General features: G+C 43.8%; 1 protein-coding gene and 1 long non-coding RNA gene across 6 annotated transcripts in view; one reads left to right on the top strand and one right to left on the bottom strand.

The window, feature by feature from the left end:
- Positions 1-16340, bottom strand: part of TTYH3 (tweety family member 3) — a 151211-nt gene that overhangs the window by 43195 nt on the left and 91676 nt on the right. The gene's annotated exons all lie outside the window — the stretch shown is intronic.
- LOC130284961 (uncharacterized) overlaps positions 7536-16340 on the top strand; it is a 38936-nt gene continuing 30131 nt past the window's right edge. The window contains exon 1 of one of the 2 annotated variants that reach the window (XR_008847199.1): positions 7536-7579. This is a non-coding gene — a long non-coding RNA (uncharacterized LOC130284961). The remainder of the gene's footprint in view (positions 7580-16340) is intronic. The other variant, XR_008847198.1, reaches the window with a different exon arrangement.

Raw genomic sequence — 16340 nt, forward strand, 5'->3', positions numbered from 1 at the left:
AGCAAGACTAAATCACTTTAGGGTGCTTGCAAGAGCGCTGGAAGTGTGGGTCAGGAAAGACAGAGCGTGACTCCCTGACGGTCGTGCACAGGAAAGACCGCTCCAAGGCAGAGGCCACTGATCTGGATACCCTAGCCAGGTTGGAGATCGACTGAGAATGCAGGGTCAGAATTTGGTGTAGACAACATAAAGCATGAATCCATCCTGCCTTGTATCAGGGGTTCAGGCTAATGGTGGTGAAATGGTGTGAGGGACCTTTTCTAGGCTCACTTTAGACCCCTTAGTACCAGTTGAGCTTGGTATAAACATGACAGCCTAGCTGAGTATTGTTGCTGACCATGTCCATCCCTTTAGGACCACAGTGGACCCATCTTCTGATGCTACTTCCATCAGGATAATGCCCCATGTCACATGACATCATCTCCTACAGGACAATGAGGTCACTGGACTCCAATGACCTCCACAGTCACCAGATCTCATCCAATAGATCACCGCTGGGATGTGGTGGAACCGGAGATTCTCATCATGGATCCAACAAATCTACAGCAACTGTGTGATGTCATCATGTCCATATGGAGGAACTGTGTGATGTCATTATGTCCATATGGAGGAACTGTGTGATGTCATCATGTCCATATGGAGGGACTGTGTGATGTCATTATGTCCATATGGAGGAACTGTGTGATGTCATCATGTCCATATGGAGGGACTGTGTGATGTCCTCATGTCCATATGAAGGAACTGTGTGAGGTCATCATGTCCATATGGAGGAACTGTGTGATGTCATCATGTCCATATGGAGGAACTGTGTGATGTCATCATGTCCGTATGGAGGGACTGTGTGATGTCATCATGTCCATATGAAGGAACTGTGTGATGTCATCATGTCCATATGGAGGAACTGTGTGATGTCATCATGTCCATATGCAGGAACTGTGTGATGTCATCATGTCCATGTGGAGGAACTGTGTGATGTCTTCATGTCAATATGGAGGAACTGTATGATGTCATTATGTCCATATGGAGGAACTGTGTGATGTCATCATGTCCGTATGGAGGAACTGTGTGATGTCATCATGTCCATGTGGAGGAACTGTGTGATGTGATCATGTCCATATGGAGGAACTGTGTGATGTCATCATGTCCATATGGAGGAACTGTGTGATGTCATCATGTCCGTATGGAGGGACTGTGTGATGTCATCATGTCCATATGAAGGAACTGTGTGATGTCATCATGTCCATATGGAGGAACTGTGTGATGTCATCATGTCCATATGCAGGAACTGTGTGATGTCATCATGTCCATGTGGAGGAACTGTGTGATGTCTTCATGTCAATATGGAGGAACTGTATGATGTCATTATGTCCATATGGAGGAACTGTGTGATGTCATCATGTCCGTATGGAGGAACTGTGTGATGTCATCATGTCCATGTGGAGGAACTGTGTGATGTCATCATGTCCATATGTAGGAACTGTGTGATGTCATCATGTCCATATGGGGGAACTGTGTGATGTCATCATGTCTGTATGGAGGAACTGTGTGATGTCATCAAGTCCATATGGAGGGACTGTGTGATGTCATCATGTCCATATGAAGGAACTGTGTGAGGTCATCATGTCCATATGGAGGAACTGTGTGATGTCATCATGTCCATATGGAGGAACTGTGTGATGTCATCATGTCCGTATGGAGGGACTGTGTGATGTCATCATGTCCATATGAAGGAACTGTGTGATGTCATCATGTCCATATGGAGGAACTGTGTGATGTCATCATGTCCATATGCAGGAACTGTGTGATGTCATCATGTCCATGTGGAGGAACTGTGTGATGTCTTCATGTCAATATGGAGGAACTGTATGATGTCATTATGTCCATATGGAGGAACTGTGTGATGTCATCATGTCCGTATGGAGGAACTGTGTGATGTCATCATGTCCATGTGGAGGAACTGTGTGATGTGATCATGTCCATATGGAGGAACTGTGTGATGTCATCATGTCCATATGGAGGAACTGTGTGATGTCATCATGTCCGTATGGAGGGACTGTGTGATGTCATCATGTCCATATGAAGGAACTGTGTGATGTCATCATGTCCATATGGAGGAACTGTGTGATGTCATCATGTCCATATGCAGGAACTGTGTGATGTCATCATGTCCATGTGGAGGAACTGTGTGATGTCTTCATGTCAATATGGAGGAACTGTATGATGTCATTATGTCCATATGGAGGAACTGTGTGATGTCATCATGTCCGTATGGAGGAACTGTGTGATGTCATCATGTCCATGTGGAGGAACTGTGTGATGTCATCATGTCCATATGTAGGAACTGTGTGATGTCATCATGTCCATATGGGGGAACTGTGTGATGTCATCATGTCCAAATGGAGGAACTGCGTGATGTCATCTTGTCCGTATGGAGGAACTGTGTGATGTCATCATGTCCATGTGGAGGAACTGTGTGATGTCATCATGTCCATATGTAGGAACTGTGTGATGTCATCATGTCCATATGGGGGAACTGTGTGATGTCATCATGTCCATATGGAGGAACTGTGTGATGTCATCATGTCCATATGGAGAAACTGTGTGATGTCATCATGTCCATATGGAGGAACTGTGTGATGTCATCATGTCCATATGGAGGAACTGTGTGATGTCATCATGTCCATATGGGGGAACTGTGTGATGTCATCATGTCCATATGGAGGGACTGTGTGATGTCATCATGTCTATATGGAGGAACTGTGTGATGTCATCATGTCCATATGTGGGAACTGTGTGATGTCATCATGTCCATATGGAGGGACTGTGTGATGTCATCATGTCCATATGTAGGAACTGTGTGATGTCATCATGTCCATATGTGGGAACTGTGTGATGTCATCATGTCCATATGTGGGAACTGTGTGATGTCATCATGTCCATATGGAGGAACTGTGTGATGTCATCATGTCCATATGGCGGAACTGCGTGATGTCATCATGTCCATATGGAGGAACTTTCCCATGGATCGTTGAGCCATATATGCCCGAATGTTTTCAATTACTCCCAGGGCCACATCAGAGAAAACTCAGCCAGTACCCTATTCTGTACTGATGAAAGGCTACCTGTAGGTGGCACTAGAGAGACAGTTCTCTTCCTACTGGAGGACAGCTACTTTTGCACATTTTTCCTTGAAGCATTGGAGGGGGAGGGGGGTTAATTGGGAAGCCCTCATGCACATTATACCAGTATTTCTCAACTGGTGTGTCTCCAGCTGTTGCAAAACTACAACTCCCAGCAGGCCCGGACAGCCTTCGGAAGTTAAAGTTTTGGAACAGCTGGAGGCACACTGGTTGGGAAACACTGTATTATACAGTCGGCTGGTTCAACCAAAGTTGGCGGATTTGAACAACTTTCTTTTATAATGTGTAGAGGGGACTTTAAAGAGCTCTTATATGGCCCATGGAGTGTTGATGAAGCGGGGAATCTTCTAGCAGTGACTATGTTTCACAGTGGCGGTTCCTAATGCGCTGAATCACCAAAAAAACTGGTAGCAAAATAGGATTGGGATCTATTTTCTAACAATTCTTCAAAGGACTTGCTCTGCACACCCCAAATGTTTATCGTCTGTAAAAGAAGCCGACATCTATAATTTAAGACTTTGATTTGCACAGCAGATGAGCCGAGAGCAGATGAGATTGGGGGGGGGGGGGGGGGAGATACATTGCAGCCGCTAGAATCCTGGGATAGACCGGATACTGATGCCAAGAATCATCACCTGCCCCCGTCTCATCAAAGCCTCAGTTACACAATGTTAATAAGCTGCACTTGTCACATCAGCCTCTCATCTCACACCTTGGATCTGAGAGAAATAAAACCTTGCAAACGCTAAAGAAATCTATTCTGGGATAGACCCTAAAGGGGAAAAGAGAAGGAGGGCTAGAAGGGTGGAGAGAGCAAAAGAGAGAGAAAAGGAGAGAAAGAAGGTGGGAGAGAGGGGGAGAAAGAGAGAGAAGGAGGGCAAGAAGGGTGGAGAGAGCAAAGGAGAGAGAAAAGGAGAGAAAGAAGGTGGGAGAGATGGAGGGAGAAAAGGAGATAAAGAAGATGGGAGAGAGAGGGAGAAAGAGAGAGAAAGAAGGTGGGAGAGAGGGGGAGAAAGAGAGAGAAAGAGGGCAAGAAGGAAGAAGGTGGGGGAGAGAGAGAGAGAGAGAGAGATAGAATATTGGTGAGAAAAATACAAGAAATAAAAAAAAAGAGCTAGAGATTGGGAGAGAGAGAATGAGAGATTAAAAGAAAGAACGAGAGAGAAGGAGAGGAGAAGGGAGAGAGAGAGAGAGAGAGCACAAGAGAAAGAAAATGAGAGATAGAGAATGACAGAATAAGAGAAAGAAAGAGAATGAACAAGGGCTTAAGAGCAGAAGAGAGAGAGAGAGAGAGAGAGAGAGAGAGAGAGAGAGAGAGAGAGAGAGAGAGAGAGAGAGAGAGAGAGAGAACAAGGGCAAAAAACGGGGAGAGAATGAGTGGGAGAGAAAAAAGCAAGAGGGAGAGAGGGAGGGAGGGAGGGAGGGAGGGGGAGAGAGGGAGAGAGGGAGAGAGAGAGAGAGAGAGAGATGGAAAGAGAGAGAGATGGAGAGAGAGAGATGGAAAGAGAGAAAGATGGGGGAGAGAGAGAAAGAGAGAGACATGGAAAGAGATAGAGAGTTGGAGAGAGAGAGAGAGAGAGAGAGAGAGAGAGAGAGAGAGAGAGAGAGAGAGAGAGAGAGAGAGAAAGAAAGAGAAAGAAAGAGAGAGATGGAAAGAGAGAGATGGAGAGAGAAAGAGAAATGGAAAGAGATAGAGAGATGGATAGAGAGAAAGAGATGGAGAGAAAGATGGAGAGAAAGAGATGGAGAGAGAGAGATGGAGAGAGAGAGATGGAGAGAGAGAAATGGAGAGAGAGAAATGGAGAGAGAGAGATGGAGAGAGAGAGATGGAGAGAGAGAGATGGAGAGAGAGAAATGAAGAGAGAGAAATGGAGAGAGAGAAATGGAGAGAGAGAAATGGAGAGAGAGAAATGGAGAGAGAGATGGAGAGAGAGAAATGGAGAGAGAGAAATGGAGAGAGAGAAATGGAGAGAGAGAAATGGAGAGAGAGAAATGGAGAGAGAGAAATGGAGAGAGAGAAATGGAGAGAGAGAAATGGAGAGGGAGACAGAGAGAGAGAGACGGAGAGAGAGACGGAGAGAGAGAGATGGAAAGAGAGAGAGAGAGAGAGAGAGAGAGAGAGAAAGAGACAGAGAGAGAGATGGAAAGAAAGATGGAGAGAGAGAAGACAAAGAACTCACCAGTGAAAGTGAGAGAGAACAAGAGAGAGATAGAGATAGCCTAAAATAGCGAGTGAGAAAGAGAACACGCCAGAGAGAGAGAGAGAGAGAGAGAGAGAGAACAAATAAAACAAAACCAAGCAAGAAGACGAGAACAAGTGAGAGAACAAGCAAAAGAACAAGTGAGTTAGAGAAAGAATGAGCGAGAGGACAAGTGAGCAAAAGAAAGAATGAGAGAGAGAGAGAGAGAGAGAGAGAGAGTCATAAAAATAGAGAAAGGAAGTTAGTCACAGCTAGACTGATGTTAGGGAGTATTCACACGTAGCAGTTGTGATGCACAAGACCACAACGCAACTGCTACATGTGAATACACCCTCAGTACGTGCAGAGGTTCTGTATATATTATACACAAATATTAACACCATCCAGTATTTTGATCCATTTTACCATCAGATTCTGTACATTAAGTCATGATGGATAATAATAGACACAAGAGAAAATAAAATCCTTCTGTACAGATCAATAGAGACGTAAACACGGATAAGACAAAATAAAGAAATCTGTCTTATGCGTCCACATTACCGTGTATACACTATCTGCATTTTTTTTGCATACATGAGGGAGTGTTTCCCAACCAGGGTGCCTCCAGATGTTGCAAAAATACAACTCCCAGCATGCCTGGACAGCCGAAGGCTGTCCAGGCATTCTGGGAGTTGTAGTTTTGCAACTACGGGAGACAGCCTGGTTGGGAAACACTGACATGCGTGCACAGCCTATAATGGACGCCCACAAATCATGAACATCCATGACATCATGCTGCCGGTCTGGACATGACCTCCACATCACGTTTAACCCTCTTCATTCATTCACCACAGTGTCCCTCCCCAACCATCCTAAGAAATCTCTGTCCTGATGTCGGAATGATGAAGATGCTGAATATTTTATGCGGCTCTCAGGAGAGGTCAGTGTATGGAGGGCACCGGGAAAGCGTGCGAGCGGCTTGTGGCTGCGGCCGATGGAAGCTGACAGATGTTGTGTATAATTCATGGCTGTACGTCGGGGCGGCCTCCACCAGCTGTTCATCTTCCTCTGCCGGGTGACTCGTCTATCGCTCGGCCATTAAACTGTAATTAGCCATAGGCAGCAGAAATATCGCCGGCCGCCTAACACATCCCAGGTCATAGGCGCTAAATGGTCAAGTGATTTTTTATTTTTTTTCTGCAATCGTCCATATGGCATAAAGACGCTAGTGATAAACATTCGCCTTCTGCGCCTTCATAATAACTAGGCCTAGGAGCAGTATTAGATGTAAAGACATTTCTTCATCTACCTTCTACAGAAAGGGACGCTGCTCTTCCCAATGCAATTCATCTCAATAAGGCTGAGCTGCAATACCAGACACTGCCCACAGGCTGTGGTGGCGCTTTTTCTGTCCTTTTGATTTCCCTAGATCAGTCGTCTCCAAACTGTGGACCTCCAGATGTTGTAAAACTACAACTCCCAGCCAATGGCTGTCTTAGCATGTTAGGAGTTGTAGTTTTGTATGAAAGCTTTGAAATATCTGCTGTAGGGTGCAGAAAAGGATCAAGCCTGTTGGATTTCAACACCATTTGTTGGTAAAATTATATTAAAATTAATTTTCATAATAATACATTTTATTACATTTTAATAAATTTAATAAATAAAATTTTAATAAATAATTAATAATTAATAATATAATTAATTTGTTGGTAAAATTATATATATATATATATATATATATATATATATATATATATATATATATATACACACCGTATTTATCGGCGTATAACGCACTTTTTAGGCTAAAATTTTTAGCCTAAAGTTTATGTGCGTGTTATACGCCGGTACACCCCCAGGAAAGGCAGGGGGAGAGAGGCCGTCGCTGCCCGCTTCTCTCCCCCTGCCTTTCCTGGGGTCTAGAGCCCTGCTGCCGGCCCTTCTCTCCCCCTTGCTATCAGCGCCGCTGCCCGTTCTGTCCCCCTGACTATCGGTGCCGGCGCCCCACTGCCGGCGCCGACAGCCAGGGGGAGAGAAGGGGCAGCGGCACCCATTGCCGGCGCCACTGCCCCGTTGCCTCCCCCATTCCCGGTGGCATAATTACCTGGGTCGGGTCCGCGCTGCTGCAGGCCTCCGGCGTGCGTCCCCTGCGTCGTTGCTATGCACGGCACACTGACGTCATGCGCCGCGCCGTGCAGCGCATAGCAACGACGCAGGGGACGCGCGCCGGAGGCCTGCAGCAGCGCGGACCCGACCCAGGTAATTATGCCACCGGGAATGGGGGAGGCAACGGGGCAGCAGCGCCGGCAATGGGTGCCGCTGCCCCTTCTCTCCCCCTGGCTGTGGGCGCCGGCACCGATAGTCAGGGGGACAGAACGGGCAGCGGCGCCAATAGCAAAGGGGAGAGAAGGGCCGGCAGCAGAGCTCTAGACCCCAGGAAAGGCAGGGGGAGAGAAACGGGCAGCGACGGCCTCTCTCCCCCTGCCTTTCCTGGGGGTATATCGGGGTATACACGCACACACACGCACCCTTATTTTACCATGGATATTTGGGTAAAAAACTTTTTTTACCCAAATATCCTTGGTAAAATGAGGGTGCGTGTTATAGGCCGGTGTGCGTGGTATACCCCGATAAATACGGTATATATATATATATATATATATATATATATATATATATATATATATATATATAGTCGATATGGCACAGCTCACACACTCGCCCCTCCCGCGTCTCAGATCGAACCGGACCTTGGTTCAGAGAATACTGGTAAAAGCAAAGAATGTCCAGCCCGGATGTCAAGCAATCCGAAAATGTATTCAGCCATAACACCAAACGATGACAGGTGACGCGTTTCGGCCGCAATCAACGGCCTTAGTCTTACTAAGACTAAGGCCGTTGATTGCGGCCGAAACGCGTCACCTGTCATCGTTTGGTGTTATGGCTGAATAAATTTTCGTATTGCTTGACATCCGCGCTGGACATTCTTTGCTTTTACCTATATATATATATATATATATATATATATATATATATATATATATATAGACAGATAGATAGATAGATAGATATAGATAGATAGTCTAACTTTAGATGGTGTTGGAAGGTTTTATCTAGTTTCAATTAACCATTGTCGTAGTTCTGGCCAGCGCCCAGTGATGCTCGAAAACCATCCAAATGACCTTGGTAAATAATGAGGCTTTTGTTGGATAACAAGCATTTTCTATGATAAGAAAGAAAGTGTAAAAGGAACCCTGTGATTGGTTATAAAGTTATACACAATTATCCACCGGGGTTCCTTAGCCAATCAGCTGACACTTAAGAGTGTTGCCATATAAAGTGGCTGTAATCTATTTTGGGGTATGATTTTCTCCTGCGGAGCTGTCTACATGTGCATTAAATCTGTCTGCTAATCAACATGGCTGGAGTCGACTGATCCCAGGGAGAAAAAGATCCTAACACCAAGTCCTTTTGATTCTCCTAAACCAGTGGTCTCTAAACTATGGACCTCCAGATGTTGTAAAACTACAACTCCCAGCACGTCCAGCTGGGAGTTGCAGTTTTATATGAAAGTCTTGAGATATCTGCTGTTGGGTGGAGAGAAGGATCGAGCATGTTGGGTTTCAACATTAAGTTCTTTTAAATCCCCTATAGCAGTGGTCTTTAAACTGGGGACCTCCATATACTGTAAAACTACAATTCCCAGCATGCCCAGACAGCCTAACGCTGTCTGGGCATGCTGGGAGTTGTAGTTTTGTATGTTCGTCTTAAGATATCTGCTGTTGGGTGGAGAGAAGGATCGAGCATGTTGGGTTTCAACATCCGGTTCTTTTAAATCCCCTATAGCAGTGGTCTTTAAACTGGGGACCTCCATATACTGTAAAACTACAATTCCCAGCATGCCCAGACAGCCTAACGCTGTCTGGGCATGCTGGGAGTTGTAGTTTTGTATGGACATCTTAAGATATCTTCTGTTGGGTGGAGAGAAGGATCGAGCATGTGGAGTTTCAACATCCATTTCGTTTAAATCCCCTATAGCAGGGGTTTTTAAACTGTGGACCTCCATATACTGTAAAACTACAATTCCCAGCATGCCCGGACGGGCATGCTGGGAGTTGTAGTTTTGTATGTTCATTTTAAGATATCTGCTGTTGGGTGGAGAGAAGGATCGAGCATGTTGAGTTTCAACATTAAGTTCTTTTAAATCCCCTATAGCAGTGGTCTTTAAACTGGAGACCTCCATATACTGTAAAACTACAATTCCCAGCATGCCAAGACAGCCTTCCGCTGTCTGGGCATGCTGGGAGTTGTAGTTTTGTATGTTCATTTTAAGATATCTGCTGTTGGGTGGAGAGAAGGATCGAGCATGTTGGGTTTCAACATCCATTTCGTTTAAATCCCCTATAGCAGTGGTCTTTAAACTGTGGACCTCCATATACTGTAAAACTACAATTCCCAGCATGCCCGGACAGCCATAGGCTGTCCGGGCATGCTGGGAGTTGTAGTTTTGTATGTTCGTCTTAAGATATCTGCTGTTGGGTGGAGAGAAGGATCAAGCATGTTGGGTTTCAACACCCAGTTCTTTTAAATCCCCTATAGCAGTGGTCTCCAAACGGTGTACCTTCAGATGTTGTAAAACAACAACTCACCGGAGTTATATATATATATATATATATATATATCTATATATATAAAATATATATACAAAATAGGTCCAAGTTTCATGTAAATATATAACAGCCTCCAGGTTATACACAGATCTCCAGTAACACCGGGAGGGAATAGAAAGGGTAAAGTCTGCGAAACCATTATCCTCCAAAGTAATTACATCATCCAGAAGGAGCGGATCAATCTCACATTAGAAGGAGTTTACCTCCAAGGTCTCCCATAAGCTCTGGGCCTGCCCTATATCACCTCCTCCGCTGAGGGTTTAAATAGGGTTTTCTACACCGCCGGAGTGACAGGCGCGTAAATTAGACACGAGTAAGCGCTTTAGATGAAAGCCTCATCCCCGAAGTGCAAAGCCTTGTTCCTGGGCCGTGCAGGAACGTAGATGTTCTGCTATCACTTCATCCAGAAGGACTAGAGCTGTACTAGGGGTCCTGGTAAATAGATTATACAGTAGATGGGGATGTAAAAAAAATTTAAAAAAAAAAAAAAAAAAGGGGGGGGGGGGGGGTAGCGTACTGCAAAATTCCAATAAGGTGTGAACACGCACATATATTAGGTAGATTTTTAGGCTGACCATACCTAGCTCACAGTAACGAGAATAAAAGAAAATATATATGACAAGTGTAAAGTAAATTCTATATTACGAGTGGTAATTGTGCGCGCTTCTCCTTATTCCACATATGCATAATGTTATGTGGGAGTAAACAAACTGCTGACAGCCCTTAAAGGGGTACTCCGGTGGAAAGCTGCTCTTTTTTTTTTTTTTTTTTTTTTTTTTAATCAACTGGTGCCAGAAAGCTAAACAGATTTGTAAATAACTTCTATTAAAAAAAAATCTTCATGCTTCCAGTACTTATTAGCTGCTGAATACTACAGAGGAAAATCATTTTCTTTTTGGAACACAGAGCTCTCTGCTGACATCATGACCACAGTGCTCTCTGCTGACACCTCTGTCCATTTTAAGAACTAGAAAATCCCCTTAGCAAACATATGCTGCGCTGTACAGTTCCTAAAATGGACAGAGATGTCAGCAGAGAGCACTGTGGTCGTGATGTCAGAAAAAGAAAATTATTTCCTCTGTAGAATTCAGCAGCTAATAAGTTCTGGAAGGATTAAGATTTTTTTTTATAGAAGTAATTTACAAATCGGTTTAACTTTCTGGCACCAGTTGATTTAAAAAAAAAAAAAAAAAAAAAGTTTTCCACCGGAGTACCCCTTAAAAGCCACAGGAAAGGTTAGTGCATACATATCTGTTTTCTCGGTCATGCATTTTGCATCACTGAAAAAAAACACCATTTTAACGTCCTGGCCACAGCTGCCAAACAGTCAGAAAGGCGGACTCTTTTCCTGGGCTCCCTGGGGATTGACATGCACTCCTGGAAGGTGGTCGTGGGACCAAAACGCGTGTAGAGGTGATTTCCCAGACCTATTGGTCTGGTTGTTTACAGAGATCTACCCTTCTTACATGGTACTCCTATGGAAGGTTGCTGCTCATTCTATGTTTACCTCCTAGTACCACTGCTATACATCATTATTTCTGCTCTCTCTGTGGCCATGTATTTCCATTATCGGAGGCCAATATATTAAGTATGGCGTATGCACTTTGCACTTTTACGTTTATGCTGATTCCTCCTTCTTTAAAGCTTTCTATATTGTGTAAATTATGTATCAATAAAGATTAATTATATATGTTTCCATTCCATATCAAGTGACTCAGTTCATTTTTATTTTTTTTTTGTTCTTTATTTGGTATTGAGAGTTGTAAGCTAATACTTACTACTCTCTCTTTCCCTTCCCTCTCCCCCAATTCATGTGTTCTTTTTTGATTAAATAGTGCCCCCCACTAGGATTTCCATATGGCTTATTCACTTCAATGGTGCAGAGAATTTAGATTTTCACTCCCATTTTTACACATTCTTAGATTATGTTTGTGCTTTTGCAGCAGCTGCTTGGCATTGAGTGTTACTGCTAAGAATTCAGACAGTGAACGATAAAGGGTGTAGAGCAGTGTTTTCCAACCAGTGTGCCTCTATCTGTAGCAAAACTACAACTCCTAGCATGCCCGGACAGCCGAAGGCTGCTCATTAGTTTTAGGACTCATTAGATAAGGCAGCAGGGAGACCGTTCTGATTGAAGCTATTGGGACTGAGAAGGGTTCTCTGCTGCCTTATCTAATGGGTCAGAAAGATATTGAGCAGTAATACAAACTCCCCCTTCATATCACTGGCCTTGCCCCGTGCTGACAGGAGGGGAGGGGGAGGAGGGATGGGAACTCTTAGATCAATGTGTCCCAACCAGGTCATCTCCAGCTGTTGCAAAACTACAATTCCCAGCATGCCCGGACAGACTTCGGCTGTCCGGGCATGCTGGGAGTTGTAGTTTTGCAACAGCTAGAGGCACACTGGTTGGGAAAAACTGGCATAATATCATTCAAAATGCTTTATAAATACAAATGGGAACATGGGTTTGACACATTTTCCTTGACAAATCACCTCTAAATGAATCAACATGGTGGCAAATTCCTAAAGGCCTCATCCTGATTAGTGATGAGCAGCAGAGGCCATATTCGAATTTGCGATATTTCGCAAATATATATGGATGAATATTCGTCCTATGTTTGCGAAATTTGCATATTTTGCTATATTCATTCTTTTTCTTTTTCCATGCAAAAATTTTTAATCAAATTTTCATAGTGCACATACGCAATTATATCTTTTATCTAAAAGAAGGGAGGGATCAGTGTCTTCTGGAAGTGCCGATATTCGCATAAAAAAAAAAAAAAAAGAATATTCATCATTACGAATATATATCACTATATTCTAAATATTCATGGTAAAAATTTGCATTTCGAATATTCGCGCTCAACAGAAATCTGTAGGCCCATGTTCTCCTGGAAGCATAAAAATCAATAAACCACAGTAATAAAGGGTTACAGAAGGAAAGGGTTAAAAAAAAGGCTGCAATATGGAAGAAGAGCATGATCCTCTAAAGGGCACTCTAATGTAAGATTCCATTAAACCCCCTTCTGAACCCGAGCATTAGGGTGTCTAATCTGAGTTAATGCAAGCGGGGGAGCAGCTGCAATGTGCCGGGGTGATGCTTTAAAAAGGTGTGGAGAGACATCAAATGGCCGGCGATAATGGTGACATCTTAGGTCAGGGCGCACTCGTGTTATTAAAAGGAACTCTGGCATTGATCTGTTTGCTCAAAGGAGTCTTGAGATGGTCAAATGGTTAAGAGTGAAGGGGGCGAAGAGTGTGCTCTGACTACGGCAGCACTTCAAAGGACAAAATGGTGCCCTGAACTTGCTGTGGCCCCGGACCTGTTTGTGATGTTGGGAAATACATCACCCCTTACTAACATGGCCATCTATAAGGCCTATGTACTGAAAGAGACCATCCATCCCATTGGTTTGTCCAGGGAAAGAAACAACCTGTGAATGGTGTCAAAAAGTATAATAAAGCAACTTACTAATATAATGTCATTAGCAATAGTGCACAGATCTTCCATATCAGCTCTGCTCTCTCCCTTGAAAGCCGTGATGTCACGTCACAGACTCTGAATGCTGAGTTGCGTCATGCTGGTGATTTGAAGCAGGTATAACTTCTCATTAGTTTTAGGACTCATTAGATAAGGCAGCAGGGAGACCGTTCTGATTGAACCTATTGGGACTGAGAAGGGTTCTCTGCTGCCTTATCTAATGAGTCAGAAAGCTAATGAGCAGTAATACAAACTCCCCCTTCATATCACTGGCCTTGCCATGTGCTGACAGGAGGGGATGGGGAGGAGGCATGGGAGCTCTTAGAGCTGTTTTTCCAAACCAGGGCGTCTCCAGCTGTTGCAAAACTACTACTCCCAGTATGCCCGGACAGCCGTTGGCTGTCTGGGCATGCTGGGAGTTGTAATTCTGCAACAGCTGGAGGCACCCTGGTTGGAAAACACTGTCTTAGAGCCTGTGACGTCACAGCTTACAAGGTAAATGGCACAGCTGATGTGGAAGACTACTATGGCTAATAACATTATACAGTATTAGTAATTTGCTTTATAATACTTTTTGCAACCAAAAACTGGTTGTTTCTTTCGGACAAATCCATTAAAATGGTTGCAACATTTTGTTGAACAACTTTAGGCAGTAACAACCTATAGACAACATTTAAGGAATTACTGTAATTTGAACGGATTTTTGACATGTTGTTCAGACATGTCAAAAGATTAGACAGCATCGGGGTCTCACTCCTGTGATTTGTTGTGATCCCACATTACAGCGGGTGGAAGTGTGCAGCAGCTGTCACTCAAACGCAACAATTTCACTTCAAGCTTATGGAGATAAAAGGTGCGACGTAGCGGCTGGCCATGGAATGGAGGTCGGAACTTCACAGGGTGTTAACTCGCCATCTGGACAACATGTCAAAAGTTTAGACCGCACCAGGTCTTAGCAGTGAGTTACAGAGGGATACGTGTGCGGCAGCATGTGCCTCCCTATGCAGCTGTCACTCAAACCCGACCTTTCACTGCATAAGTCTAAAAAGGTCAGGCAGAGCAGCTGGTGAGTGGAGAGCGTTGCTGCTGGAGCTTTGTTGTCTTGACAAGTTAAAGGTTCATTCAATTTACGTAACACTTTAACCCCTCGATTTAAAAAATCATAACCCTTTCAATTGTGCACCTACAGACCCAATAGATTGGCTTATTATTTGCGCTACCAATTCTACTTTGTAATGACGTCAGTCATTTTACCCAAAAATCTACAGCAAAACAAAAAAAAAATCATTGTGCGACAAAATTGAAGAGAAAACGCCATTTTGTAAGTTTTGGGGGCTTCCTTTTCTACGCAGTACATTTTTTCGGTAAAAATGGCACCTTATCTTTATTCTGTAGGTCCATACGATTAAAATGATCCCCTACTTATATAGGTTTGATTTTGTCGGACTTCTGAAAAAAATCATAACTACATGCAGGAAAATGTATACTTTTAAAATGGTCATATTCTGACCCCTATAACTTTTTTTTATTTTTCTGCGTACGGGGCGGTATGAGGGCTAATTTTTTGGGCAGTGATCTGAATTTTTTATCAGTACCATTTTTGTTTTGATCGGAATTTTTGATCGCTTTTTATAAAATAAAATTTATGGTATAAAAAGTAACCAAAAATACGTTATTTTGGACTTTGGAAATTTTTTGCGCATACGCCATTGAGTGGTATACTCAAGTGGTATATATTTTTCTAGTTCAGACATTTACGCATGCGGCGATACCACATATGTTTATATTTTATTTTTTACATATTTTTTTTTTAAATGGGAAAAGGGGGGTGATTTGAACTTTTATTAGGGAAGGGGGTTAAATCACATTTATTCACTTTTTTTTACACTTCTATTTTGCAATGTTATAGCCCCCATAGGGGGCTATAACATGCAGTACATTGATTGCCAGCTCTGATCAATGCAAAGCCATAGCATTGCATTGATCAGTGTTTTCAGCGGTCGATTGCTCAAGCCTGGATCTCAGGCTTTGAGCAATCAATCGCCGATCGGACGCCCCGGAGGCAGGTAACGGACCCTCCGTTCGCATCCTAGCTGATTGGGACACCGCGGTTTCACTGCGGTGGCCCCAATCAGCCTGACTGAGCTGCCGGGAATGCTTTTTTTTTTTTCTTTAAAGTTTAGACACGGCGGTCAACTTTGAAATCCGCGTCTAAGGCTTGGTTCACACTACGGAATTTCCGTCTGCAATCTCACTTTGAAATTGCAGGCAGAAATTTCGCTTACTAAAATGTATAGTAAAGTGAATGGGTTTCCATTCACAAATTCACATTTCGGAATTTGTGAACGGAAAAATACGCTTTAAAATTTCCGCCTGAAGAATGGTGTCGCTCATTCTTCAGGCGAAAATACTTGCGGAACACATTGCAGTCTATTGGAGACTGCCGTGTCCGCGTGGTCCTAGCGCCGACTGATTCAGCCTCACTCGGAACCTTTGGGCGGAAATTTTCTGCCCTGAGATTCTGAAGTCTGAACCTAGCCTAAAGGGTTAATAGCGCGCGTCACCGTGATCTGTGACGCGTGTTATTAGCCCCAGGTCCAGGCTACCGTTAGATGCCGGGACTGACCCAATGTGACTGTGTGACCCTGCATTATATCTCGGGAGCGGGACCAGGACGTACAGGTACGCCCTGAGTCCCCAAGAGGTTAATATTAAAAGTTTATTCAAATTATTGTAACGCTTTCATGTGGTCTGAGACGTGAACGGGAAATTAGTAACACGTGTACATTGCACATTTTTATCTCTCTGTACATCCTCAGATGTCGCATGCTTTCGCGGCAGCTGCTTGGCATTGAGTGCAGATACTTGT

Source organism: Hyla sarda, chromosome 8, assembly GCF_029499605.1.
Source record: "Hyla sarda isolate aHylSar1 chromosome 8, aHylSar1.hap1, whole genome shotgun sequence".
NCBI classification, from domain to species: Eukaryota; Metazoa; Chordata; class Amphibia; order Anura; family Hylidae; genus Hyla; species Hyla sarda.